The sequence below is a fragment of the Rattus norvegicus genome, chromosome 9 (assembly GCF_036323735.1).
Source record: "Rattus norvegicus strain BN/NHsdMcwi chromosome 9, GRCr8, whole genome shotgun sequence".
Lineage (NCBI taxonomy): Eukaryota > Metazoa > Chordata > Mammalia > Rodentia > Muridae > Rattus > Rattus norvegicus.
The window spans coordinates 84,568,008-84,594,538 of NC_086027.1; the positions used below are offsets into that span (position 1 = coordinate 84,568,008).

At 44.8% G+C, this 26,531-nt stretch overlaps 1 long non-coding RNA gene across 4 annotated transcripts; it reads right to left on the reverse strand.

The window, feature by feature from the left end:
• Window positions 1-850: 850 nt before the first annotated feature.
• LOC120094715 (uncharacterized) lies at window positions 851-24,910 on the reverse strand. 4 transcript variants are annotated; one of them, XR_005489225.2, is made up of 4 exons: window positions 24,849-24,910; window positions 24,235-24,374; window positions 3,259-3,546; window positions 851-1,120 (listed from the first exon to the last, which is right to left on the reverse strand). It is a non-coding gene; the product is annotated as an uncharacterized LOC120094715 (long non-coding RNA). The 4 variants fall into 4 exon arrangements; XR_005489226.2 differs by having other exon boundaries at window positions 24,348-24,374; window positions 24,849-24,889; XR_010054812.1 differs by having other exon boundaries at window positions 24,348-24,374; window positions 24,839-24,858.
• Between the last annotated feature and the right edge of the window lie 1,621 nt (window positions 24,911-26,531).

Genomic DNA, 26,531 nt, shown 5'->3' on the forward strand with positions numbered 1-26,531 from the left:
TGCGCTTAACCACTGAGCCATTTCTCCAGCCCTGTTTATTATTTTTTTTAATGTACCATTTTCAGGCATTTTGTCACAGTGGTGAGCAGAGAAACTAACATATTGTGCTTATCTCGTGGATAAGACGATGAGGCCTAGGGAGGAGAACTTACTCGTCCTAAGTGTTAGAGCCAGTGTTGAACTGAGCTTGGAAAAACAGTCAAAGTGTGGATGATTTTCCATATATTTTGATCATTGGCAGTTCTGAGCCTTGGCCTGGGATGGTCCCTGAACACTGGCAATACCTTTTGGGTTCTCCGGTTAGTTTTGGAGGTTGCAATCAGATTTTCCAGTTGGTCGGGAAGTAGGCTGCCCCAGAACCTATGTTATCAGATCCAAATGGACTAAGAAGGAAAGAAAGAAAAAAAGAAAGAAAGGAAAGAAGGGTGGAAGCAAGAAAGAAAGGAAGAAAAGAAGGAAGGAAGGAAGGAAGGAAGGAAGGGAGGGAGGGAGGGAGGAAGGGAGAGAGAGAGAGAGAAAGAGAGAGAGAGAGAGAGAGAGAGAGAGAGAGAGAGAGAGAGAGAGAGAAAGACCAGGAGGGAAAGCTGGTAGTGTCTAGTGTTTTGCATATCTCATGTCTGGGTGGAGAGCAGACTGGGTGGTCTCTCCTTATGGTTTCTGGGGCAGCGGGCAGATCCGAGCTTCAAGGGCTGGGACATGTGGCTCTAGGAAGGACAGAGAGGATTTGTTTTGTGGCCAAATGTAACTTGGAAGAGAGATTCTTTGCTGTCGCTGTTCTGTAGCATGATGGAAGCCTCGTCCATGCCAGGGCTGAAGACCAAGAATGGAGTAATGTCTGCAGAGAGCAGGGTAATTAGCAATTTCTTTAATTAGAGTTGGGTTCCTGTTTCCTCAGTCAGTTCTAATCACTCTCTAGGCTGTAACTCGGCTTCTTTGGCCTGCCCTGTGTAGTCATGGAGCTCAGAAAACCACAACCCATGGGTCTTACATAAAGACAGGCGTGGTTCTTCATTTCCAAAGCAGTGAGGATTCAAAGAAGTAGTTTGTGGATGTTTTGGCAAGCTCTCAAGTTGGTTATTTATTTCAGGAGTAATAAAGTTGCCTTGTTGGTCATAAATGCCTGTTAAGAAAGAATGGTGTGCTTAGATTTCATGCTTCAGGGAGCCCAGTGGCTTCCATTTTTCACCCAGGTGCCTCTCTACAGTGACACCTGAAATCAAAGCTTGGAGATTTACTTAGGTACCCTAAGATCAATCTTGACAAATTCACCAAGTTTTCTTCTTTCTTTCTTTCTTTCTTTCTTTCTTTCTTTCTTTCTCTCTCTCTTTCTTTCTTTCTTTCTCTCTTTTTTTTAAAGTTTGCTAGGATTTAGCCACCATCTCTGGAATAAGACATCTTTCTTTTAATCTGATAGAAAGTTGCTCTTAAATATACTTAGAAAATATATTTCTTTAAACAAAATTATGATGGAGACTACAATAAATCAATTGGGGAGAAATGTGCTTTTGATGTGTTTGTGTGCATATGCGTGTGTGTGTGTGTGTGTGTGTGTGTGTGTGTGTGTAGGTGTGTGTGTATGTAGGTGTGTGTGTACTGCTGTGTGGGGCAGAGGTGGACACTGTCTTCCTCAATCACTTTCTATCTTATTTATAAAGCAAATGGTTTTAGTATGCAGCTCTGGCTGGCCTGGAATTCTCTATGTAGACCAGGCTGGCCTCAAATTCAGAGACTGCCTTAGCCTCTGCAGTGCTAGGATCTAGGGCGTACACCACCACACCACCTCAGCTTTTAAGATAAGGTCTCTCACTGAATTTGGAGTTCACTAATTTGGTTGAACTGTTTGACTAGCAAGTCCTAGGGATTCCCCTGTCTCTGTTTCCCCAGTACTGGAATTACGGACATGGGCTCCTGGATTTTTATGTGGGTGCAGCAGCAAACCATTTACCCACTGAGCTATCTTCCTGGCCATCAACAAATGGGTCTCTTTGGACAACAATCTCACATTGGGACAAACGTTGATGTTTTGATATATGGTACCCATTCTATACTGTTACTCAATATGTATATGTATGTGTGTATATAATATATATGTATATATATAGATGTAGTATATGTATATGTACATGCAACTTTTTTTTTCTTTTGGTTCTTTTTTTCGGAGCTGGGGACCGAACCCAGGGCCTTGCGCTTCCTAGGCAAGCGCTCTGCCACTGAGCCAAATCCCCAACCCCACATGCAACTTTTTATTGGTTCTTTGTGAATTTCACATCAAATAGCCAACCCTATTCGTCTCTCCATTCTCTCATACCTGCCCTCTCCCACTGGCAACTTCCTCTCCAAAAAAAAAAAAAAAAATTGTGGAAGCTGTAGTATGTCACAGTGTGTCCCACAGTATACCCTTTTGTCCATACCTCTTTGCTTACAAATGTTCATTGCAATGACTCATTGGTCTGATTCAAAGCTTCTGGCTTCTGCTACACTATAAACACTGGATCCTCACTGGGACTCCTCTTGGATACCCTTTTGTTGCCCTGTGTCATGGAGATCCTGAAGCTTTGGATCTGCAGGGCCAGCTCCTTTATACTTCACAGCTCTATCATTTCATCAACGAGGTAGATGTTGGGATGGACCCTGGATGTGGGCCTGGGAGGTATCTGAGATGGTGGGCCCACCAGCTCTCCAATGCCCTCATCACCAGGTTGAGCCCTCCAGCACTGCCCCAGCTAACTCATCCAATGCCAAAGCTGGCAAGGGACAGAGCCAACTCTCCCCAACCCATGCCCTCAGGACTGCCGCACTGTGCCCACTGTAGCAGGCACCCATGGCTGTAGGGCCAGCTCTACTGTGCTGCCCAAGTGAGATGCAGGGCTTGCTCTCCCAACTGCTGCAGCAGGTTAAGGGCATAGTCTCATGCTCAGGCCCTCGTGGGTGGCTCTCCTGTATCACCACCACCAGGGCCAGCTCTACTGTGCTGCCCAGGACAGGTGTAGGGCCCGCTCTCCAGGTTACTTAACATTCCTATTTTCCATTGTACATCTCCTTTTCTTTCAACCAAGATTTAATTGCTAGGGGACCAAATTCATTTATTCTAATTTTTCTATGATAAAGATATAGAATAAGATATAATTACATTGTCAATAACCTTACAGTCCGAGAGAAGGTGCAGTGGGGCAGATGTAATAAATGCAGGTGACATTTCAACAGGAAGGCAAAAATGTGTTGGCATGTTCACATGTAAACGGGGAACCCTGGGCTTACCTGCCACTTCAAAAACTTGGAACTTTCTTTTACAATCCTTGGAGTCACTGGGAAGAGAAATCTTCTACTGAGGAATTGGCTCTCCCAGGTTAGCTGTGGGCGTGTCTCTGGAGCATTTTCTTGATTGATGATTGTTGTGAGTGTGTGTGGGGGCGGTGCCGTTCCTGGGCAGGTGGTCCTGAGTTGCATAAGAGAGCAGGCTGAGTAAAGGGCGGGGAGCACGTCTGCAGGCAGCATTTCTCCATGGCTTCTGCCTGTGGACCTGCTCTGACTTCCTTTGATGATGGGCTGTGATGGGGGCATGTAAAACAAATAAATGATATTTTCCCCAAGTGTTCTGGATGGTATTTTATCTCAGCAACAGGAAAGTTTATTAGAACAGGGGGCTATTCGGCAATATTTAATAAAACTGGTATTTATCCTTTGGCACAGCAACATTATTTATAGTAATTCATCCTGCATTTATCCTAAGGATATATAATATATAATGTACAATATATAGCATACAATATACAATATAATATACAGTATATGGTCAATATAAAACAGATAACATAGCATATAGCATGTAACAGATAACACACATATAACATAACATATAATATACACTATATAACAGATATACTATATACTATGTAATAAATATATAATGTATAAGTATATATAAATATATTTGAAATGAAATACCACTAAAACTAAAATATATTACGTATACCAGATTGTGTTGCTGACAGAATACTTGGCAGAGATAATATAAGGGAGGATGATTTTCACTCAGGTTTCAGAGATTTAAGTTCATTCCAGCAGAAAGGCATGGGGGAGCACCGTCACTCACTATGATGCCCAGGGAGGAGACAGAGCAGGAGAGAGGAGGGAAGAGGGAGGGAAGGAGGGAGGGAGGGAGGGAGGGAGGAAGGGAAGGAAGAGGGATGGAAGGAAAGAGGGAGGGAAGGAAAGAGGGAGGGGGAAGGAGGGAGGGAAGAATGGAAGGAGGGAGGGAGGGAAGGAGGGAGGGAGGGAAGGAGGGAGGGAGGGAGGAAGGGAAGGAAGAGGGATGGAAGGAAAGAGGGAGGGAAGGGAAGGGGAGGGAGGGAAGGAGGGAGGGAGGAGGGAGGGAGGGAGGAAGGGAAGGAGGGAGGGAGGAGGGAGGGAGGGAGGGAAGAATGGAAGGAGGGAGTGGGTAAATCTGTGACTTCTCCTTTCCCCTTTTATTCCATCCAGCTTGCAGCTGTGGAGTGGAGCCCCCCCCCCCCTTCAAGAGGCTCTTCTTAGTTAATCCCCTCTGGAGAAACTCTCGGACATGTGCTCTCCTAATCTCCAGGCTCTCATCAATCCAACCATGAAGTTAGCACCACTGTATTTTGCTTTTTATGTACTAAAGAAGGAAAGATAGGCCAACATCTGTATTTGCTTATTTCTCCCAGAACAATACAGAGGATCAGTCAGGAAACACTGAAGTTGGCTGCCAACACGAGGAATGATGCAGAAGAAATATGGAGTGAGCCGTACTGCTCTGGATGTGCCTGCTGCATAATTTTGACCTCTGGAAGCATGCTAGTGTCGATATATTAAAAAATTCATAGGATTAGAGAGGATCCTCTAAACTGAGAACAAACTGAAGCTAACCCATCAGTTGTGGTTCAGATGATGGCTTAACCACACTGATGGGAAGGAAGGGGAGAAATCTGCCTTCGACTATATACCCTGGGTTCTAAGTCCCTCTCCAGTGCTGGATGTTGAACTCAGAGCCTAATGCATGCTGTGTAAGCGCTCTATCGCTGACTTATACCCTTAATCCCAACCCTCATTTTAAGATTTATTTTTTTATGTGTTTTGTCTGTATGCATCTCTGTGTGAGGGCATCAGATCCTCTGGAAGTGCAGTATGGACAGTTGTGAGCTGCCATGTGGGTGCTGGGAATTGAACTCAGATCCTCCGGAAGAGCAGCCAGTGCTTTTTTTTTTTTTTTTTTTTTTTTTTTTGGTTCTTTTTTTTCGGAGCTGGGGACCGAACCCAGGGCCTTGCGCTTCCTAGGTAAGCGCTCTTCCACTGAGCTAAATCCCCAGCCCCGCAGCCAGTGCTTTTAACCACTGAGCCATCCTTTCAGACCCTCTACTCTCGTTTTAAATGAAGGGATAGAGGGACAGGCAGCCTGAGTCTTTTACAGTAGTTTATAGTTATAGGAAAAATAATTTGGAAACACTTTTCTGTGTTATAGAACATAGGGAACTGGTACCAAACATGTGGGTGTTAGCAATCCGGGTTTTATCAGGAGGAAAGGAAATGTGTAGAGTTGGGGGAAGGAAAAAAAAAATCCCTGTTGAAATGGATCGAAACTGAGGCTTGCTTCAGAGTGTGACATATTTCTACCACACACGTGTGCACGCACATAGCAGCATCCAGACGTATGTATTAATGCACACACATATTTATTATCTAGCTTTTCTGTAAGTACCAAAGGAGCAAACATCACAGTAGCAACGAGCTCACGCAGTACTCAGATCTTGGTTTTTAATGCCATTCCGTCTGTGTGGGTTAACGTTGGCAGTCAACTTGACTGGATCTGGAGTAAACTAACTGGCAAGCCATTAGACAATTGCACTATGAGATTTCTTTTTGATTGGTTATTAAAGTGAGAAAGCTCACCCTAAACGAGGATAACACCTTGTATGCCCCTTCTCGTCTTTAAGTTCTGTTGGCAAGCTCGTCTACTCTGTTGGCATCTTTCTGTTAGGCACGTGCCACCATCCTTTGCTGCTATTAGAACCTGGCTTCTTCAGCCTTCTAATAGCTTCTTTGTCCTTCCAATATACTGAAGACCAGTGGCTCTCCAGTCTTCCAGGCCTTCAGTGCCAAGCTGGGGACTGATGAAACATGTCTTTTGGATGGAGTAGCTCCTCTGTCCTCAGACTCTACAGTGGAAGGCAGCCATTGTTGGATTACCTAGACTGTATCATGTAAGCCAACCTAACAAATTCACCCTTAATATAGATTTATTTTATCAGTTCTTTTCCTTTGGAGAACTCCTGACTATGATACCATCCAAAGGTACCAAGGATCTGAGGAGGAAATAGGCAATTCTAGGGCCAGGGCAGGCAGGGGTGTACATGATGATCTTAGAGAATCAACAGGTGATTGGGTGGTGGTGCTGAAATCAGAAAGTTAGCAATTTCAACCATTATGGCAAAGATTAGATCAAGCAAGAATCCTCCATGCATGTGGGATATAGGGTGAAGAGCAGGATATTTATATAGTTTCAAAGTCTCTCTCTCTCTCTCTCTCTCTCTCTCTCTCTCTCTCTCTCTCTCTTTCTCTCTCTCTCTCTCGTATTAGTTATAAGGGGAGGATAGTGTCAAATCTATTGTAGGAAATTTCAATATCTTGAGCGGGTTGCATGGACAATGTGTGACTTGTTGAGGACCTGGTGGTATCTGTGCTGTGTTCTAGCCAAGAATGCCTGTCTTGGGTTGGGGATTTAGCTCAGTAGTAGAGCGCTTGCCTAGGAAGCGCAAGACCCTGGGTTCAGTCCCCAGCTCCGAAAAAAAGAACCAAAAAAAAAAAAAAAAAGAATGCCTGTCTTAGTTAGGGTCTTATTGCTGTGAACAGGCACCATGACCAATGTAAGTTTCATAAAGGACAGCATTTAATTAGGGCTGGCTTACAGGTTCAGAGGTTCAGTCCATTATCATCAAGGCGGGAACATGGCAGCATCCAGGCAGGCCTGGTGCAGGAGGAGCTGAGACTCCTACATCTTCACCTGAAGGAAGCCAGGAACAGACTGAGCATCCTCAGGCAGCTAGGAAGAGGGTCTCCAAGCCCACCCCCACAGTGACACACTTCCTCCAACAAGGCCACACCTTCTAATAGTGCCACTCCCTGGGCCAAGCATATGCAAACGGTCACAAGGCCTAACCCCAAACCATAAGGAAATATTAGACAAACTCTCAATGAGAAAAAATTAAGAGAACTCCAGGCTTGGAGAAAGGCCATTGTATATGACAAAGAAAAGTTCTAGTAATGTCCCAGGTTAATGAAAGGTAAAAAGACCTGACAGCTAAAAGCAATCGTTGACTGCAGAGCAGGGGTTCTCACCCTTCCTAATGCTGCAACCCTTTAATACAGTTCCTCATGCTGTGGTGACCCCCAACCATAAAATTATTTCTTTGCCAGTTTAAAAGATGAAGTCTCCATCTGTAATTCAACAGTCAAGTAGTAGTTATAGTTGTTTCAAGTGTAGAGATGATAGGAAAATCATAACTGGAACAAACAAAACTGAATCACAGTAGGTTTCTAATATTTTATTTTTAGAGTTGAGGACATGCCCCCAATATTATCTTATTCTGACAATTTTTTCATCTTTCTGTATAACAGACAAGGAGATTCATTCATCCTAGAATTCAGTGGCACAAATTTTTGATTGAAAAACTAATAGCCCAGAGACATAGAGTAGAACAAAAACAATACTGGGGAAAAAATAAAAAAACAATTATTTCTTTGCTACTTCATAACTGTAATTTTGCTAGTGTTATGAAGTGGTAAGAATATCTGTGTTTCGTGCTCCACTATGTTCATAGCAGCTTTATTTATAATAGCCAGAAGCTGGAAAGAACCCAGATGCCCTTCAACAGAGGAATGGATACAGAAAATGTGGTACATCTACACAATGGAATATTACTCAGCTATCAAAAACAATGACTTTATGAAATTCATAGGCAAATGGAGGGAACTGGCATCCTGAGTGAGGTAACCCAATCACAGAAAGACACACATGGTATGCACTCATTGATAAGTGGCTATTAGCCCAAATGCTTGAATTGCCCTAGATGCACAGAACACATGAAACTCAAGATGGATGATCAAAATGTGAATGCTTCACTCCTTCTTTAAAGGGGAACAAGAATACCCTTGGCAGGGGATAAGGAGGCAAAGATTAAAACAGAGGCAGAAGGAACACCCATTCAGAGCCTGCCCCACATGTGGCCCATACATATACAGCCACCCAATTAGACAAGATGGATGAAGCAAAGAAGTGCAGGCCGACAGGAACTGGATGTAGATCTCTCCTGAGACACAGCCAGAATACAGCAAATACATAGGCGAATGCCAGCAGCAAACCACTGAACTGAGAACGGGACCCCCATTGAAGGAATCAGAGGAAGGACTGGAAGAGCTTGAAGGGGCTTGAGACCCCATATGAACAACAATGCCAAGCAACCAGAGCTTCCAGGGACTAAGCCACTACCTAAAGACTATACATGGACTGACCCTGGACTCTGACCTCATAGGTAGCAATGAATATCCTAGTAAGAGCACCAGTGGAAGGGGAAACCCTGGGTCCTGCTAAGACTGAACTCCAGTGAACGTGATTGCTGGGGGGAGGGCGGTAATGGGGGGAGGATGGGGAGGGGAACACTCATATAGAAGGGGAGAGGGAGGGGTTAGGGGGATGCTGACCCGGAAACCGGGAAAGGGAATAACAATTGAAATGTAAATAAGAAATACTCAGGTAGGGGTTGGGGATTTAGCTCAGTGGTAGAGCGCTTGCCTAGGAAGCGCAAGGCCCTGGGTTCGGTCCCCAGCTCTGAAAAAAAAGAAATACTCAAGTTAATAAAAAAAAAAAAAAGAATATCTGTGTTTTTCAATGGTCTTAGGGGGCTTCTATGAGAAGGTTGTTCAACCCCAAAGGGGTGGCAATCCATAGGTTGAGAACCACTGCTCTAGATTGACTTCTGTATCTGAAGGAAAAACTGTAAATTCACCATTGAGTCAGCTGACAAAAGGGGGCACAAAAGGGGGCCATGGACATTAGATTTAAGTGAAAATATTGTTTTATGTTAAATTTACTAAGGTTGCTAGCTATCCTTCTGTTACGTACGGGAACATCTTTATGCATAGGAAACATAACCACTAATATAGAGATACGAGGCCATGAGGTATTTAGTTTTTTCTGAAATGTTTGAGGGAAACACACACACACACACACACACACACACACACACAGAGAGAGAGAGAGAGAGAGAGAGAGAGAGAGAGAGAGAGAGAGAGAACACAAGAAAGTACAAAAGCAGGCATCAAATGCTAGAGACAATTGGTTAATAGTTAACAACTAATGGACTGTGAGGAAAAACCAAAAATAAAACAAAGCAAATCCTGCCATCTTTAACTGCTGCCATCCTCACCATTTTTTTTTCTGAGTTTAAAATTATTTCAGAATTTAAAGTTTAAAATGATTGAACATCTTACTTTAATTCAGAAACGTATCCTCCCCTCCCCATTCCACCTCCCATGGACTAGTTTTATGCCAACTCAACACAGTTGAGACGAGAGAACCTCAGTTGAGAAGAGTGGGCTGTGGGCACACCTGCAGAACATTTTCTTAATTAGTGATTGATGCACGAGGGGCGGGGGTGGGGGTGGGCAGTCGATTGTGGATAAGGCAATCCCTGGGCTTTTGGTCTTGGGTTCTATAAGGCAGCAGTGTGAGCACAGCCATGTGAACGAGCCAGTAAGCAGCACCCTTCCATGGCCTTTGCCTCTGGTAAGTCCGGCAGAGCGCTCTAAATTTAGCTGGACACGGACCACCCGATCTTCATAGCCTTGGAGTGAATGAGGGTAGTTGTTGGGGTAAAAACCTTAGAATTAGTTCATAATGATTGACTTGTGTGTTGTGGCCATGGCCTAATGCTTGTTCACAGTGACAGATGACCACTTTCTCTCCTCCTTTCTGTGAGATTATTTTGTCCTTGGCTTGTGGATAATGCTGTGCATGATGAGGCCCCATGTGCCAAGATCAGCGTATGATTCATTCAGAGTGTGTTTAGATGAAGACAGGGCAGACAGATTTACATTTCCTCCTAGCTAGATCAAGCAAGAATCGTTGTGGGTGTGGGATTTAGAGAGACACACAGGAGAAGAGCAGGATATCCATATGGTTTTATTTACTTGATTTTAAGCTGTGTCTCTGTATGTGTCGCTGCACCCATGAATGCAGTGCATACAGAAAACAGGAGAGGGTGTGGGAGTCCCTGGAGATGGAGCGAAGGAAGGGTGGTGAGCCTCCTGATGTGGGTTCTGGGAACAGACCTTGGATCTTCTGCAAGAGCAGTCTGCATTTTTAACTGAAAAGCCATTTCTTCTATGACTTTAAAGTATCTTCTTAGAACTTGAAGTTCTTTAAATGGCCCTGGTGCCTCACTTCCTCCTCCCCCTCTCCCTCTTCCTCCCCCTCCCCTCTTCCTCCTCTCCCTCTTCCTCCCCCTCCCCTCTTCCTCCCCTTCCTCCCCCTTCCCCCTCCTCCTTCCCCTCCCCCTCCCCTCCCATCCCCTCTTCCTCCTCCTTCTCCCCCCTCCTCCTTCTCCCCCCTCCTCCTTCTCCCCCCTCCTCCTTCTCCCCCCTCCTCCTTCTCTTTCCTTTAAGAGTCCTTAAGCAAGTAGGGTTAGGGGCTTGTGGAATTTAGAGGAGGCTGACTGAACAGTACTTTCCCAAGTTCAGTGTTCTGAAAGGTGGATTTTCAAACAAACCCAAACCAACTAGACTGTAAAGTATTGCTACAGTTTGAATAGGAAATGACCTCCACAGGCTCATGGTTTTGAACACTTGGCCTCTAATGGTGGTACTGTTTGGGTTAGCTATGGACCCTTTAGGGTCAGGTACCCTTGTGACTGGCTAGGTCAAGGCTACTAGAAAGGCCTTGAAGGTGATCTCTGCTTTGGCCTTTGGCCTGAGCTCTCTGTGTCTACCTTTACCAAGATGTGAAAAGCAAAGCAGCAAGCCCTTGCCATTGTGCTACCCCTGTGCTTTCTCCACTGTGATGGACGGTATTTGTGAAAATCCAGGAAGTGCCAGGATTCTGAACTCTAAAAAGGAAAGCCCAGGAAAGCCAAAACAAATCCTTCCTACCTTAAGTTGCCTCTGTTAGGTATTTGGTCATGGCTATGAGACAAGCCAGGAACAACATTACTCTTTTGAGTTTTGAAAGGTTGTACCTAACACATACAGATTGTTTTGGAAAAATGTAGTTAGTTATTTGCTTAGTGAATTGAAGTCTTGCATAAGGCCCAAGGTTGTGATGACATATGGCCCCTAGTTCTTTCATGGGAAGCTGAATCTTGAACACAGAGCTACCTAAAAGATAAGGGAGCTGCCTAACTGTATCCTCCCCTCTCCTCAGACAACTCTGTGAAGAACATGTAATTAAAACATCAAAAACGTGGGCCTGGGGAGATGGCTCAGCAGGTGAGAGCACTGGCTGCTCTTCAAGAGGATCCAAGTTCAATTCCCAGCACCGATATGGCAACTCACAACTGTCTACAATTCCAGTTGGGATTTGACGCCCCCACACAGACACACACATGCAGGCAAAACACCAATGCATATAAAATTTTAAATGGAAAACAGAAAGGACCCTAAATATTTCATGTTTTTTTTTTTTGGTTCTTTTTTTTTTTTTTTTTTTTTTTTTTTTTCGGAGCTGGGGATCGAACCCAGGGCCTTGCGCTTCCTAGGCAAGCGCTCTACCACTGAGCTAAATCCCCAACTCCAATATTTCATGTTTTAGGATGTTCTCTATTGATTGATAGTGACTTCTTTGAGTCCTGTGTTGAGGATTGTTCTCCAGGAGCATTTGGGTTTGAGGAAGAGTTCTGTGATTGATTTGTGATGCCTGCTTGAGGTGTAGAATGGGAAAGTTGATCAGGTGTATACAGCTGACACAATTCTCCAGGGCTCTGTTTATTTGAAAGAATAGCTTCATTTTATGTATTTTCTTACTAATCAAGGGACATTGGCTGTGGCGTCCCAGGTTTGATAGAGGAGAATCACAGAACCCTTACGGAGACTTTGGGCATTTTCTTCTTGCATACACCTTTCTTCCCAATGCAGCAAAGAAACCGCAGAACACACTGTACATCCTGCCCCTAGCTTACCTTGTTTGAGTTTATCTGGCAGGCACGCTCCTCTTGACATTTAGAATCCCAGTCTTTTTTTAAGAGTTCAGAATGCTGACATTTATTATTCTTGGATAAACACCGTGATATTTCCTCATAATCTAAGTGCCAAGGAAATCTGACCCCACTCAAACTCTCTATTGCCTTCTACTCTGCAGTAAAGAAGCCCAAGAAGCAGAGGAGGGGACTTTGTAGAGAGTTCTCCGTGAGGCTTCCACTGGTTGCTCCCGGATGGGTGGGGAATTCCCTCCTCTGAGTTTTGACGTTCAGCTCTCCTAGGTGATCTGATGCGGCACTGGGCTCTTCTGAACTATCAGAGGCAATGAACACTCACCAGCAGCTCAGCACAAGGTTGTGGTGGTTTGCATATGCTCAGCACTATTAGGAGGCGTGGCCTTGTTGGAGGAAGTGTGTCACTGTGGGGTTGGGCTTGGAGACCCTCCTCTTAGCTGCCCGGAAGACAGTCTGCTCCTGGCTTCCTTTGGATGATGATGTTGAACTCTCACCTCTTCCAGTGCCATGCCTGTCTGGACACTCTTGTGTTTCCTGCTTTCATGATAATGGATTTGGTAATAGTGTCTGTTCACAGCAGTAAACCCCTAACGAAGACACAGACTTTACAATTTTACCTGGTCCCATTTGCCAATTGTTGATCTTAGGGCATCTTCCCTACTTTCTCTTCTGTTGGCTTCAGTGTGTCTGGTTTTATGTGGAGGTCCTTGATCCACTTGGACTTGAGCTTTGCCCGTGGTGAGAAGAATGGATCGATCTTCATTCTTCTACATGCTGACCTGTGGTTGAACCAGCACCATTTGTTGAAAATGCTGTCTTTTTTTTCCACTGGATGGTTTTAGCTCCTTTGTCAAAGATCAAGTGACCATAGGTGTGTGGGTTCATTTCTGGGTCTTCAATTATGGGTCTATCTGTCTGTCTCTGTACCAATACCATAACATTTTTTTTTTAATCTCTATTACTCTAGACAAAGGCTTATGGCTTTGTGTCACTTTTCTTAGATTTCTCATCATTTCTGACAATGTCACAGAGGCTACTTTGAAGGTCTTTTAAGACCCTACTGTGCAGAGTGAATTCTTTCCTAGAAACTTATTTTAGGAATTAGTTTTCAGGGTATGAATGAAAAAGGCAGAGTCATACTGATCAGGTAGAATTGAGCCTTCCATCCTTCCTTTGTTGAGGGTTGATCTGGGGCTTCTTGTATTCATTTGCTAAATTCCAAGATCTGGTTGCCCCAAGATGAGCAAATTCCTACCTACAGCAGCCTTTGTTGGAGGTTGCAGGTAGGGACCATGAAGGAAGAGAAGAACAGGAGGAAGAGGAGGGGGGAGGAGGAGGAGGAGAAGGGGAAGAAGGGGAAGGAGGGGAAGGAAGGAGAGAAGAGGAAGAGAAAGAGGAAGAAGGAGGAGGAGGAGGAGGGGCAGGAGGGGAAGGAGAGAAGAGGAAGAGGAGGAAGAGGAGGAAGAGGAGGAGAAGGAAGAGCAGGAAGACCGAGGGAACATGAGGTCTCTATTAGTAAAGATGGACCAGAAACACATGCCCGACTGAAATGCCTCCCCAGGACACCAGCTGGAGCAGAAATAACCCAGGAAGATTCAAACAGCAAGTATTTGGGGGACACAGTTGGACAAGTAGCCAGGCCAGCACCAGGCCAGATTAGGGGTAGAATGCCACCCACACAAAGCCTGACAAACAAACACCAGTTTGAGTCTCATTCATGGGGGTCGGCCTCCTTTATATGATTTCACACTCCTTGCTTCCTCTACCAGGATCTGGATTCCTCTCACTGCTGGTAACCCACAAAGCCAATTCCCTGCAGCGGAACAGCGGGAGGTATTTTACCTGGAGGCAGGGTACTAAACAGTGCTTCGAAGGAGCCAACACATGCTTTATTCACCAATAACCCTAGTAAGGAAGACTGCGTGAACGTCCTGTTTTCCAGTAGCAGTGTCTGCCTGAGCTGGTGGGACCCATCCCTTCCTTAAAGGAGAAAACAAACCTCCATCCATGTAGGGCTCCCAGGTTGCTCTGGACACTTGGAGGTCTAGGCTCCAGCTTTGGGGTCAGATGTGTGAGCAGGAAGATAGAGGCCAAAAGAGCTCCAGAGGATTTGTAGTGGAAATTCGGCCCTAGACGGAGAGGAAGTAAGGATGGGGACAGACAGATAGGAAGCCGGGAGCAATGTTATTTAGAGTACACAGGAAGGGTCTATATTTCTATTTTGAAAATTGCTGAAAATGGTTCTTTCCTGGCTTACTTCTTCTTCCTGTGTCCCCTTTTCCTTCTTAGAATAATGTGTGAAGATCTTGTAATTAAAACATTGAAAATAGGGGTTGGGGATTTAGCTCAGTGGTAGAGCGCTTGCCTAGGAATCGCAAGGCCCTGGGTTCGGTCCCCAGCTCCGAAAAAAAGGACCAAAAAAAAAAAAAAACCAAAAAACAAAACAAACAAACAAACAAACAAACAAAAAAACCCCAAAAAACAAAAACATTGAAAATAGAAAAAAAAAATCCAACCCTAAAATGACATCTGTAAGTCTTTGCCGCTTCTTTCATTAAAAGAAATGAGAAACACAATAAAATTAATTTCAGTGAATTTTCATCTGAGTCTCCATCAATATCTTGTCCCAGCTTTATTCTACGCGGATGGGTGGTCAGGATGTGATTATGGCTTGAGATTCTTTGAAGAGTCAGGGATAGTCATTAGTTATGGGAGATTTGAAATGTTAACAAAACTCAGAATATGTAAAATTTGAATCTTGATTATCTGTATAGTAATTAGTAAGCATGTCCCAAATTCTGACAAGGTTTAGGCTTCCCCCCTGACCCTTGCTTATCTTTTCGAGACAAGAGTTTCACTGCGTAGTCCTGGCTGTCCTGGAACTCACTCTGTAGACCAGGCTGGCCTTGAACTCAGACATCCACTGGCCTCTGTCTCTCCAGTGCTGGGGTTAAAGGTGTGCGCCACCACTGGGCTAAGACTCATATTTAGATTTCCGTGTGCATTTCACATGCCTGTCCACACTCATCTGTGGGCTCTGCCACCTTCCCTCCCCGGGCTCCTGCCCGGTCTCACCTCAGGCTGCCTCAAGGTTCCCCACCCTGGAACGCCCTTCCTAGTTCCCTCACCACAGCATCTGACTGGCCCTGCCCACTCCATCCCCAGCTAGGCTCCGCCACGTTACTTTGATCACTGAGGGCAATCAATAATAAAAGCCCCCCCCAAAAATATTCATGAAAACTTCTTTTATTTGGTTGCTGACTAGCTTCTAGACTCCTTGTTACAGTGGAACCTGGTGAAATGCTAGCCTCTGCCTGTCAGCCTTATCATATACCAGCCAGGCACACAGGACTCACTAAAGTCAGTACTTGGTGAATGGTATAATGTCCTTAAGCAGAGCTATAGAAAACAAAACAAAACAAAAAAAACTCCTGGGGGTAGGGAGATGGTTCAGCAGTTAAGAGCAGCGGTCCATCTTGCAGAGGACCTGAGTTTGATTCCCAGCAGCCACATGGTGGTTTACAACCATCCCCAATTGTAGTTCCATGGGGATGTAATGCCCTCTTCTGACCTTCATGGGCATCGGGCACACATGTAGTACACAGACATACATGCAAGCAAAATACGCATAAAACCAAATGAATAAACCTAATAAAATATTTTTAAAAAATGAAACAATGGCCTATTGCTGAAGGGGTCATTTGTAAGCGAGGTATGGGATCTCTTTAAGCAAACTGCCATTGACACTGCTCTGGGGTACTGGTTTGGATAAACACAAGATTCTTTGCATTCCTGATTATTAAAATACATGGCACATGCTATCTAAGTTATTGGTCAGGTCCCGTGAGCCAACTAGGCATGAGCTTGAAGCTGTGACCTTTTTGGCTCTAGGGGTAAGAGTGTGGGGTGTGGGCCATACATGGTATTTTTAATGTTAGAAAGGGAGACAGTTTGGAGTTTTTTCTGAAAATAAAAACATGGTCTTTTATCAGAGGACATTCAGGGAACCCAGAGTGTCTTCTCAGTGGGGTCGTGTTTGAGGTGGAGGCAGGGGAATCAAGGAGACAAGGGGCTCCATGTCTGACTGATGCTGCAACAAAACAACATGACCAAAAAAAGCAAGTTGGGTAGAAAAGGATTTCTTCAGCTTATATCTCCAGACCATAGTCCATCACTGGAGGAAGTCAGGGTAGGAACTCAAGCAGGGCTGGAACCTGGAGGCAGGAGCTGATGCAGAGGCCATGGAGGGATGCTGCTTACTGGCTTTCTCACCATAGCTTGTTCAGCCTGTTTTTGTATAGAAACCAGGACCAGCAGCCCAGGGATGGCACCACCCACCATAAGCTGGTTCCTCCCTCATTGATCACTAATTGAGAAAATGCCCTACATCTGGATCTCTTGGAGATATTTTCCCAACTGAGGCTCCTTCCTCTCTGGTGACTGACTTTTGTCAAGTTGACACGCAAAACCAGCCAGTACTTTGTCTTAGGTAGTACTCTGCTTTCGCTTAGCAGCGTGAGACCAAGTCCTGGTGGTTTCTCTACATGCCATTACTCTGTTACCCTTTGGAACACTTCTCTAAAAGGTCCCTAGGACACTGATAAGACCCAAGCAGATCTCTGAACCCACAACAACACGCGGCAGAGGAGGCCTTGCCCTGGAAATCTGTGGGATGCTCATCCCTACTGGGGCACTGCTCACCTGAGACCCAGGGTGCAGAGGGGGCACTGTGGTTACAGAGTCTGACATGCAGAGTAGAGTGAGGAGTTACTGACTGCTTTGTTCCCCCATCAGAAGCTGGGCAGGGATGCAGGAGGCACCAAATCCCAGACTTTCCGCTCTTAGCCACACCCCTCCACCTCCTTGGACCCAGTCAAGAGGTCACCCCAGGCATTTTACAGTGTTCTGCATATAGGAGCACAGTCACCGTTCTTGACAAGTTCCTGCCTTCTTACACCATTTGGAGCTTCTGTCTCCGCCTGCCACGAAGACACCCAAAGCTCTAAATATCTTTTTGGTTGTACGGAATGTTTAGAATTGAAGAGCTGGTTCGATACAATTAAAAGCTTCCAGAAAGCTGTTATGGCGCCAATTATTTACTTTGTGATAGCAGGCTATTTAAATTTCATTACGGAGTAGAAAATAGGGAGATAAGAACAAATTATGGCCAGGCTGGCTGTGACCTCAAAACCTTTGCTCCTTTTGTTCATAAAAGTACCAGAGGCAGGGCATTCGGATTCAAGGATCATTTGGTTAAACTGTGCGTTCCCCTAAACGAAAGTGCTTCTTAATCTCTTCATGGGCTGTTAATGGGCCATTTATCAGGGTCTTACAAGGCAAAGTGAATGTGGAGAAAACAGGGTTACCAACTTGGTTGGGCCACCCTGTATCACAGGTGGCCGGACAATGACCCAGTGACTCTGGACCTTGACCTAAACATTTCCAGTCCCCAAAGGAAATAAATGACTGTTCCCCCTCCGCTTTCTGGGCTCCCTTTTGACGACATCACTTTGGTTGTTAAAACACTCCCTCACAGTTCCCAGTTCTTATTCAAGCTGTTCTCCGTGGTGGCTTAACTATAACATTTCCAATATTGCTACTTGTCATTTGGTCCTCTGTACAGGAGGTAGATGGCAGCTATGTGGCAGGATGGAGGACCTGGTTCATGTGATTGTCAGATGTATAAACACTTGATTTATGTATGCATACACATATATGCACATGTATGCGCACACATGCACACACACACATCCACACACAGGTATAATTAACACAGTAAAGTTGATAGATGTCTTAAGTTTCTAATTTTGTTTTGGCCCAAAGTTGTGTATCTATGACCAAAATCAAGATAGAGGATTCTTTGGTCACCCAGAAACATCCCCTTGTATATCTTCATTGTGGGTTCCTTCCTTTTCCCTGAGGATGAGTTAGTTCCAAGAGGGAAGTAAATTAAGGGTCCATGTTGGACAACAGGCTATCCAGGCAGCACAAAAACCCCTCCCCGGAATGGACAAGTGACTGCTTAGATCGACAGAGTGCTCATAAAGCATGCGGACTCCTTATTGTGTCAGTCAGAGAGATGTGCTAAAAAAATGACCAATCTCCAGTATAATCACCTTAGTCTCTACCCAGTTTCCCTCGTTAGATTTATAAAAGGCCACCAGGCAGTGGAACACTGTGCTATCTCTCCCTTAAAGCCTCTCTCAGTCTTGGGAATTCTTACTTTCCCTTAGTTCTCTCTGTCTATTCCTTATTTGAATTTTCTTGTTCTTGGGCACCGGGCAATGAACTTAGTAGCCATGGGTTCAGGATGGCTTTGGTATGCACTACATGTCTGGAACCCTTAGCTCCCTGAGTTAAGCTCATTAAAAGTCAAGAAAGGGCTGGAGAGGTGGCTTAGTGACTAAGAGCACTGGCTGCTCTTTAAAGGGTCCTGGTTCCATGATTCCTCACACCTACATGGCAGCTCATGACCTTCGTTATCTCTAGTCTCAGAGGATCTGGGACCCTCTTCTGACCTTCACAGACACTGCACCCATATACAATGTTGACACACAGATGCCATATGTACCACCACCACCACCAGTAGCAGCTGAGGAAGGCTCTGCTGCTCTGAAGGAACACACATCAACCTTCCTTATGAACGGAAGTTCAGGAGAAGAAGTCACACCCCTGTTAAAGATTCCACACAGCTATTGGATGAAAGCTCTGTGGTTGTAGAGAGCTGGAATGATCCAGAGGCAAATTATCTCGGGCTATCTTTAGTCCACAATTTGTTGCCTGCCTCTTTGTTCTTTTGACCATCAGGAAAACCTTCAGAATGCATTTTAATGTCCTCCAACTAAATGCTAAGAAGGTCATAGGATAGCATCTGAAACTTACAGCAGAGTCCGTCTCCCACAGTGACAGCTTACAGCCACCAATGCTCTTAGGGAATGACTGACCTTTGATTTTTTTCTTTCTTTCTGTGATTATAAAAGTTCATGCAACTTTATTTGGGGCAGCATCAATCTGTGTCCCAGGATGTGGTGGTTTGAATGAGAATGGCCTCCACAGGCTCATATATTTCAGGGTTTAACTCCCAGGGGGTGGACTGCTTAGGAAGGGTTAGGAGGTGTGGTATTGTTGGAGGAAGTATGTTATGGGTTCTGAGGTTTCAAAAGCCCATGCTAAGCCCAGTGTCTCTTCTCTCTCTGCTTCTTGTTCATGTGCCATGCCTACCTGTCTGGCCGTATTGCTTCCTGTCATGACGGTTGTGGGCTAACCCTCTGGGAGGGTAAATAAGTCCTTAATTAAGTGCTTTCTTTTGGGCTGGAGAGATGGTTCAGTGGTTCCTGACTGATTGGTCTTCCAGAGATCCTGAGTTCAATTCCCAGCAACCACATGGTGGCTCACAACCATCCGTTAAAGGGATCTGATGCCCTCTTCTGGTGTATCTGGAGACAGCTACAGTGTACTCATATAAATAAATCTTAAAAAATGCTTTCTTTTATACATTGCCTTGGTCATGGCATCTTTTCATAATAGAACAGTAACTAAGACACTGAGTCAGTGTCCCTCACATTGGCTCAGAATAAATGCTCTCATACTTCTGAGGTGAGAGTTGTATTTTGGATGGACATATATTCTGGATCCTGGCAAGCCCTGCCCAGGTTCCTCTCTCTGCAATTTTGTAATTCCTGAAAGTTACACATGGGGAACCCTCCAGCATTGAGTCTGGGTTCTTTCCCTCACGGCTCTTCCATCACGTGTGGGTCAGTCCTTTGGTTTTTGTTGCCGAGCTGTGTTCCATGGCACGGCTGCTGTGTTCCATGGCACGGCTGCACAGCTTCAGGCTTCATCCCTTCCCAGCCAGCCACTGAGTTCTTGGTAATGAAGAAGAAAGCTGATGTAAACATTCATATACAGCAGTGGTTCTCAACCTGTGGGTCACAACCCCCTTGGGGATTGCATATCAGATTTCCTGGATATTAGATATTTACATTACAGTTCATCACAGTAGCAAGACTACAGTTATGAAGCAGCAACGAAGTAATTTTGTGGGTCATCGCCACACAAGGAACTGAATTAAAGGGTTGCAGCATTAGGAAGGTTGAGAACCCCTGATACTTCCTCTCTCCCTTTGCATCATGTATCCTGGTTGGAACTTTGTAATCTTCTACCCATCTAAATTGGCACGTCAGCCATGTAGCCATTGAAGTGGTCTTGCCTAGGCACCCATATTGTTGAAATTTCATGAGCGTGCAAAGCGCACTTTCCCTGTGCACCATCTCACTGGTCTAGTTTCTTTTTAATAGAATTCTTGTTATCCAGATGTTAGCATCTCTCTTAACCTGTTAGCTTTTCTCCTGTTATTTCTCTCTCCCCGCTTTGTGTCAGTTCCTTCTTCTTTCTAGACTATTTCTTCAATCTCATTGTCTTATTCTTCAGGAGCGTCCATCTGCTTCTATTCCTCCCAATATAGCCTCGCTACTAACGTATCTGTTTGGTTCTTTTCCTGTGTTCTTGTTCCCTCTTTGAGCCACCATGTGGTTGCTGGGATTTGAACTCAGGACCTCTGGAAGAGCAGTCAGTGCTCTTAACCACTGAGCCATCTCTCCAGCCCATGTGTCTGCTTTTGATATAACCTGCAACATAGGTTATTCCCATGGTGGATTAACTGCCACTCAAATGTCATTACCTTGTTTTGCATGCGCACGGCCCCCTTCTGTATGTTACTCAGGCAACTCATGATGACGGAAGGACCCCCAGCACTATTGTCCACAGTGAACATAGGATGGGTGAGGAAAGCCTACATGCTAGGAATTTCCATTCAGTTCCTTCTTGTTCTATGAAATTGCCCCTCAGGTCAGGTCCTCATCCTTTGTCCTCACAGAGAGAAGCAGATTTGTAAGAGGCCAGATTTCCAGTGGTTTTGAATCCTGCCTGTACACTCACATTGCCCAGGACGCTTCTATGTTGATGCTTCTATGTTCACAGCAGGCTCAGGAGATGCTGGTGGAATTTAAGCCTCTGTGCTTTTGGAGCCTCATGGATGATTTTAATGTGTAGCCTTGCTTCAAATGCATCAAGACTCCGCTGGGATTCTCCAGCCCTGGAAGTTTGAAGAAGTGATATACAAATGACTTCTGGAGGTCAGCTGGTCCACCATAGTTTTCTGAGGACACCTGGACCAGATGTCTATGTCTTGTCAGGTAAAGTACAGGCATCTTTCCCCCAAGGAGGTAAGTTGTGAGAAAAGGGAACCAGCGTCAGAATTCTGCTAATTTTTCTGTCTTGTCCTCTAAGTGTGGCTGACCTGTGTCCTCCCCTAGGATTGAGCCACTGACAAAAGCAGCCTGGTCAAGAGCTTCTTGTAGTTTTCTTCTATGCTTTTCTGGTCCGGTGGGGGTGTCTCTGGGGATAGGAGTGGGGAGCTAGCAGCCATGCTGACTGATCATTTTGGCTGGAACTGGAGCCATTCAGAGTTTGATTGTCAGACTTTAAATGTCATCAACTGCTAGGCGTTCATTAGAAATATAGAATCCTAGGCTCTACCTTGGACCTACAGAGAATCAGAACCTGTACTTGTAAAAGGCACCCGAGTGACTCCTGGCACATTCAGGACTAAGAAGCCCAACTTCTTAGCATAAATGATGGGAAATATTTTAATTGAAGCAGGTGTCTTTCTGACCAAGTTCTTTATAGTTTGTCGGTTATGCTGTCTCTAAAATGTTAACTTGGGTTCATTGATTTGAGCTACTTCTACTGTGGGCTGGAATTCAACAACGCTGCAGATGCCTTTTCCTCTCTAAACTAACGGATTGGTTTAAGGAAAACAGTACCCAGGAGCGTTGTCGTCGTCTTTACCGATGTGCACAGTTGGTTGAGACATCTTTAGAAGGATCAGGAAAGTGTCTGACTCTGTTAGCCATCATCTCCCTAAGGCCCAGCCCAATATACAGCATACAATGGGTGCTTAACAAGTATTAATGACCTAAGAAATGACAGGCAATTGTAAAGAGTCACTTGCTGTTGGCCTTCTAGAGGCCAGTATGAATGACTATACCTGTGAAGTATTATTTTTGTTAAGATGTATGTATAGGAGCCGGAGAGATGGCTCAGCGGTTAAGAACACTGTCTGCTCTTCCAGAGGTCCTGAGTTCAATTCCCAGCAGCCACATGGTGGCTCACAACCATCTGTAACGGGATCTGATGCCCACTTCTGGGGTGTCTGAAAACAATAACAGTGTGCTCACATACATAAACCAATCTTAAAAAAAAAAAAAGAAGCAAACTTGAATGTATACTGGCAGTTAAAGACAATTTGTATTATTTAACTCTAATTTTAATAATTTTTTTTTGAGACAGACTCTCATTATGTAACCTCAGCTGGCTTGGAATTTACCATGGAAACCAGGCTGGCCTTGAATTCATAGATCCACTGCCTCTGAGTTTCAAGTGCTGGGGTTAAAATGTCAAACTCTCTCTCTCTGTGCATCAATACAATATTTGTGGTGTGTGCTTATGCGGGTGGTAGGTACATGTGTCCATGAGGGTGGCAGATGTGTGTGAGCATGCGTGAGCACAGAAGCCGACAACTATCTCCCTCTGCTGCTCACCACTACACTCTTGGAGATGTAGTCTCTCACTGAACTAGGAGCTTGCTGTTTCAGCCGGATGGCTGGCTAGTGGGCACCCAAGAGCCACCGTCTCTGCCTTTTGTGCTCTGGGTTACAGATGTCTGCTACTGTGCACAGATTGCTTAGGAATCAGAACTCAGGCCCTCATGTTTGCACGCAAGCACTTCACCCATCCGGCCACCTTCCCCATCTCTCTTTTTATTTTGAGGCAGGTCTCACACAGCCTAAGCTGGTTTTGAACTCCCGTTGTTGCCAAGGATGATCCTGAATGTCTGGTGCTCTTGCCTCTACCCCTTCTGTGTCGGAATTAGAGGTGTGCACCGTGATGACCAGGTTATATGGTGTTGAGCACCAAAGCCGGGGCACATTGAATGCAAGGCAATCACTTTACCCACTGAGCTACAGTCCCAGCTCCTAAACGGGCTTCCTTATTTCTTAGTCTCAGGTCTGCTTTTCAGTCCAAATACATGCTGCTATAGCAGAATATTATAGACTGGGTCATCTATGATGAAAAAGGTCTTTACTTCTCCAAGTGTAGGAGGCTGGGAAATTCAATATTAAGGCACCAGCTTCTAGCAAGGGCCTTCATGCTGTCATTCCATGGGGGAAGGCAGGTGAACAAGAAAACACACAGATGAGGCAGGGACAAAAGAGGGCTGAAGGGCGTTCACTGCAAACTTGTGATAGCGGATCGACTCCTGCAGCACTGACTCATTCTATCATTTCTCTGCGTAGTCCTGGCTATCCTAGATTATGGTCTGTAGACCAGGCTGCCCCAGATGCAGAGATCCATCTGCCTCTCCCTCCCAAGTGTTAGAGTAAAAGGCCCATGTCCCTCTTGATGATCCACTCTCGACGTAGTAATTTTCAGTATCTAAACCAATTCTTAAGAGATCCCCACGGGGCTGGGGATTTAGCTCAGTGGTAGAGCGCTTACCTAGGAAGCGCAAGGCCCTGGGTTCGGTCCCCAGCTCCGAAAAAAAAGAACCAAAAAAAAAAAAAAAAAAAAAAAAAAAAAGAGATCCCCACTTTCCAACCCTGTTCCTGGCATACACCAACTTTGGAGGACACATTCAAGACATAGCAAGGACTATATCTTTTCTTAAAGATTTTTTCCTACACCTTTTCATAGAGCAAAACAAGCCAAAAATATGTGTGTTGAGGAGTGTCTCACTTCCCTGGTATTCTCGGGAAAGAATCTGTGTGTGTACTATAGCAAATGAAAAGCAAGGAGGGGGAAGAGGTATGGCCAATTCCAGAAATTGAGTCCTATTATGTGAAATATATATATATAAAAAGGCACTTCCCCCAGCTAACACCGGCAAGGCACAGGCGGACACACAAGCCTGTTCCCAGCCTGGCAGATTCTCTGACCCGGAGCTCTGAAATCTTGCTACCTGGTTGCTAAGTTCCCACGGCGGGTTGCTGCCACAACAGCCCCACGCTTCCAAATTCACACAGCTAGTTGGGGATCCACTTCTTGCAAACCCACGCTTTGCTGCTACTGTACCTTTCTCTTTGGAAGCCAGCTGAATCCCTGTGTGAAGGAAAATACCACACAAACTTAGTTTAGAATCAATAGATAATATATTCGCTGGGTGCAGCAACTAGTATGGTAATTTGTAAGCTCTTCTAAATTATAAATCCTCCAGCAGCAGATCCCAAGGATCTGCCACCTGAACCAGGAGCTTCCCTCTCCTACATTTTAGCCTCCGCGCTGTCGTCTCCTGTCCAAAAGAAGTATGTTTCTCCTGCTTCTCCTCTTCCTCTTTCTGACCCGGAAGTCCCACCTACTCTTTGCCCAGTGATTGGTGCCCTGAAATCTTTATGTATTAGGGGAAGGTTCTGTCACAAGTCAGAGCTGGTTGTAGAAGTTAGGCTCCGGTTCTTCCTCCCAGCTCCATGCTCCCAGAAATAAGACCCAGACTCTAAATATATTTACAATTACTATATAGCTGGGCTCTTCTCTGACTAGATCATAACTTATTATGATCCACTCACTCTAGTTTACCTTCTGCCACGTAGTTGGTTACCTGAGGTCAGTTACCACCCCTCTGTTTCGTCACAGCTTCCCAGGCCAATCTCCTGCTCCTGGCTCTTTCCCAGAATTCTTTCTGCCTCCTGGATGTCCCACCTTTTGTTCTACCCTTTCCCATAGGTAGGTTTTTGTAATTGACAGGTGATGCATCCATACAACACACGAGACATTCTCTCTACAGTTGGTCTGCTTGTTTCTGTTTTCTCTCTTCAGGCAGGTGCTGCAGGAGACCAGTGCACACTGTAATGATTATGGCTTCGTCTTCCCTCTCTCCTTCCGTGTCTACTGTCTGATTTTCAAAGGGTTGCTGAGTGTGAAATAGTCTGACCTCTTGTCAGCCAGAGAGCCGGGTGAGGGAGAGTGCTGGCTTCAGAAAGTTATATGATAGAGATACTAGCCTTTCATTATGCAGGGGATATAAAAACGATTTAAAATAAACCCTTTATTTAATTTGAATATTTTATTGGTAACGATGGAGCGTGAGTTATATGACACTGGTACTGATGCTTTTTATAGGCGTTTGAGAACTTTTATAGTTTTATCGACATATGGTCCAGTTTCCCTCACTGAGTGGGACTCAGAGCTTGCTCTCCTCTTTCACCTTCTTGATTTAACAGTCACATTCATAGAATTATTGGTCAATTAAAAACATTTTAAAGGGACTTTGCCCAGCATTTCTGTGGAAAACCTGAAATATGGTATTTTTGTTTTAAATTTGGACAAACTAAAGACCAAAGTGACATCCGTAATCAGGGTAAGAGGATGGTTGACTAGTGTTGAGAGCCAGTAGCACGAGGCACCCCATCTTCTACTTGTCAAAAGTGACGGAAGCTCTGTGGCGAGACCAGGCCATGCAGGGATGAAATGGAAGTGATTTTGCTCTGAGCATTGTTGAGTCTTCAAGCAAGCGCTAACTCCTTTTCAGTCTTGTGCAGCACAAAATGCAGGGACTGTTAGAAAGAATCGAAAACTTTTAGGGTTGGGGAGATGGCTCAGTGGCTCAAGCGTTTGCTGCTAAGCCTCATGGCCTCGGTTTCATCCCGGGCCCACTACAGAGGAGAGAACCAACTCCTGAAAGTCGTGCTCCACACGCATACCATAGCAATGTGAACACACACACACACACACACACACACACACGCGCGCGCGCGCGCGTGCACACACACATATATATATATATGCAATAAAGATAAATATAAAGATAAAAAGTCACTAAACTGAGGGCTTATCCATCAAGTGACTACAGATGTTAATGAGATATTTAGGGGCAGCACTTTTATCATTACCCTAGTTAATTTCTATATCTCAAAATAAATTGCAAGTTCTTCATTTCATCAATGACACATAAACAAGAAGCAAAAAAAATAAATTATTGTTTGCCACATGAAGACATTTCTTATTTTTTTTTCTAGTGAATAATTATTCAGCATAAAAAAACCTAATTGAATCTCATTTCTACAAGTCATTAAGGAGTTTTTGAGCCAAACAAACCATGTCCTTTTTTTTGATGGGGTTGTAAATATCACCAATCTGAAAAAAAAAAAGCATCAATCATTTAATCTGTAGCGGGCATTAGTGTATTTGTGTACACCCAGCATGTCTTTGTAGAGTTGGGAAAATGACCAGAGGCAGGAAAAAACCTCACTTGGCCAGCAG